Genomic DNA, 2,372 nt, shown 5'->3' on the forward strand with positions numbered 1-2,372 from the left:
TAGCATACTTATGTCGTCGCACATGTAATTGTTTATCTACATGTGACGCAATTTATTTTTACCTAGGTTTTTGACCAATCCACTTAATGAGTAACAATGCATGGACTACTACGTGTTTACAATCAACCGAGAACACGTGTTATTTACTGAAAAACAACACATTTTTTCGTGCAGTGCGGGATTCACACGCTTAGTTTTTCGTTTTGTGTATCCTCATTTATAGTTCGTGATATAAAGTATTCCTTCCATGCTCAGATTAACGAAGAGTTGTTTCTATGCGAAGAAAAAAGGGTTTGAATTACCCGATATATAGCCATTATAAAAAAAAAAAAAAAAAGTGTGTGATAACATTGTGTGAGGGAATTCGACGTTTGATGTACCACTGTTCACTCCAGTGCAATTTATGACAATACCACTGCATCAATCAGAATTATTTTTTTTGCAGTGTTTTAAGAAATGATTTTGCTTTGTTGTCGCGTATTATTTGTGAAACATTTAATGTTTTAAAAAGGCGAATTTTCTGTATAAAGTCAATGATTATGTTGACTTTTGAAGGCCAAACTTTCTACAGCCTTAAATACGCTAATGAAAGATCCAAAAACTATACCAATACATAACGACATGATTATGAAATTATAACAAATCTATTGCTTAACAAATTTTTACTCGTTATTGCAAAATAATGAACTTAATATATCTGACATTTTCTCCCTACCCAGTTTACCCCTATACATTTTTATGATGTGGACTGGTCATTGTTATTGAATCGTAGGCAATTTGATTGGATTAAGTTGTTATTAGTTTACCTTCAAACTTGTTTATGCTTTTCATACATGACTATTGATTAATTAGAACGTGCATGAATGTGACCGGTAACTAAAATGAGCTTCAAACTGGACACTGGAAGAGTCAATATTATGTTTTATCAATAAAAGTTAAGGTATGAAAGGTAAGAATTGCCACTTATTCGATTTTCACAAAATTTTCGGAATATACAGTTGGAAAGGTTATTTTTTAAAAGCCTATTGTGAAGAGTAAAGAGAAAGTTAACAAATAATACGTTTTGTTCCATTAAACAAGTCATTTTCGTAAGAGAAATACCGAAATATATTTTACGCACGACTACGGCAGGTAAAATTATTATTTATCATAATAAAAAAAAGCATTTTTCAGTCTCATTGGAATATGTTGATTACAATTAATCCCAAACTTAAGAAGTAAGTAACTAAAGTCAAAATATGTCCGATCTGCCTATTTCTTCACATCAAAAGTCAATACGATCGTTTTAAAGTCAATTTCGTCTACCTCACAAAATCTTGTTAGGCACTATAATATGTTTGATGATGGCACGGAGATTTCATGTATTCGTCCACCCGACAACAACGAAACAACAGCGAAAAACACAATTACCCATGAGACAAACTTACTGGTGTAACGTAAGCCGTCGATAACAGCCGGTGCTAATATTCACGAGTACAGCAATGTCCGTATAGATAATTAAAGGCAAATGTGTGATCCTTGAATTTTGTGATCGTAAAAAGGCGAAGAAATATTAACATACATGGCAGTGTTAACAAAATCGATAAGTATTTATTTTTGTCACATTTCAGTATATGAGACTTCCAAACTGTTCCCTTTGTTTTGAAGGTAGTGAAGTCAGCAACTGTAGTTTCATTTTGTTTTTGTTTTTTAACGGGCTCGGACATTGCCAATCTGAATAAAATCATTACAGTTGATTTCCTAATGCTTGCAAAGTAAAACTTTGGTTGGCTTGCTTTCTTTGTATGTATAGTTGTTTAAACAAGCTTTGAAAAATAGATTGACATCTTTAAACGATAAATATAGGCATAGCTTAACTTGTATATTTTCTATTTGAATTTAATTTGTTTTTATCCTAATATGATTGTACAATATACAAAGAAAGCAAGCAAGCTAACCAAAAATTTGCTCTGCATGCAATAGGAAATAAGCTGTAATGGTGTTATCCATATGTATGTACGACGAGCTGGAAAATTTGATATGTTTTGTGAAAATTGCAGCGTTGAGTCTAATATATAAAAAAAAAAAGAAGATGTGGTATGATTGCCAATGGAACAACTGTCCACAAGAGACCAAACTGACACAGAAATTAACATTTATAGGTCATCGTACGGTCTTCAACAATGAGCAAAGCCCATACCGCATAGTCAGCTATAAAGTACACCGATATGACAATGTAAAACAATTCAATCGAGAAAAATAACGGCCTTAATTATATAAAAAAAAATGAACGAAAAACAAATATGTAACACATTTTATATCCTTTTGGAACTTAAATTACCCTGTAAACGTTTTTATATAATCCATTCTATGTATGACGATACAACATGTAG

The sequence above is a fragment of the Mytilus galloprovincialis genome, chromosome 2, assembly GCF_965363235.1.
Source record: "Mytilus galloprovincialis chromosome 2, xbMytGall1.hap1.1, whole genome shotgun sequence".
Taxonomy (NCBI): Eukaryota; Metazoa; Mollusca; class Bivalvia; order Mytilida; family Mytilidae; genus Mytilus; species Mytilus galloprovincialis.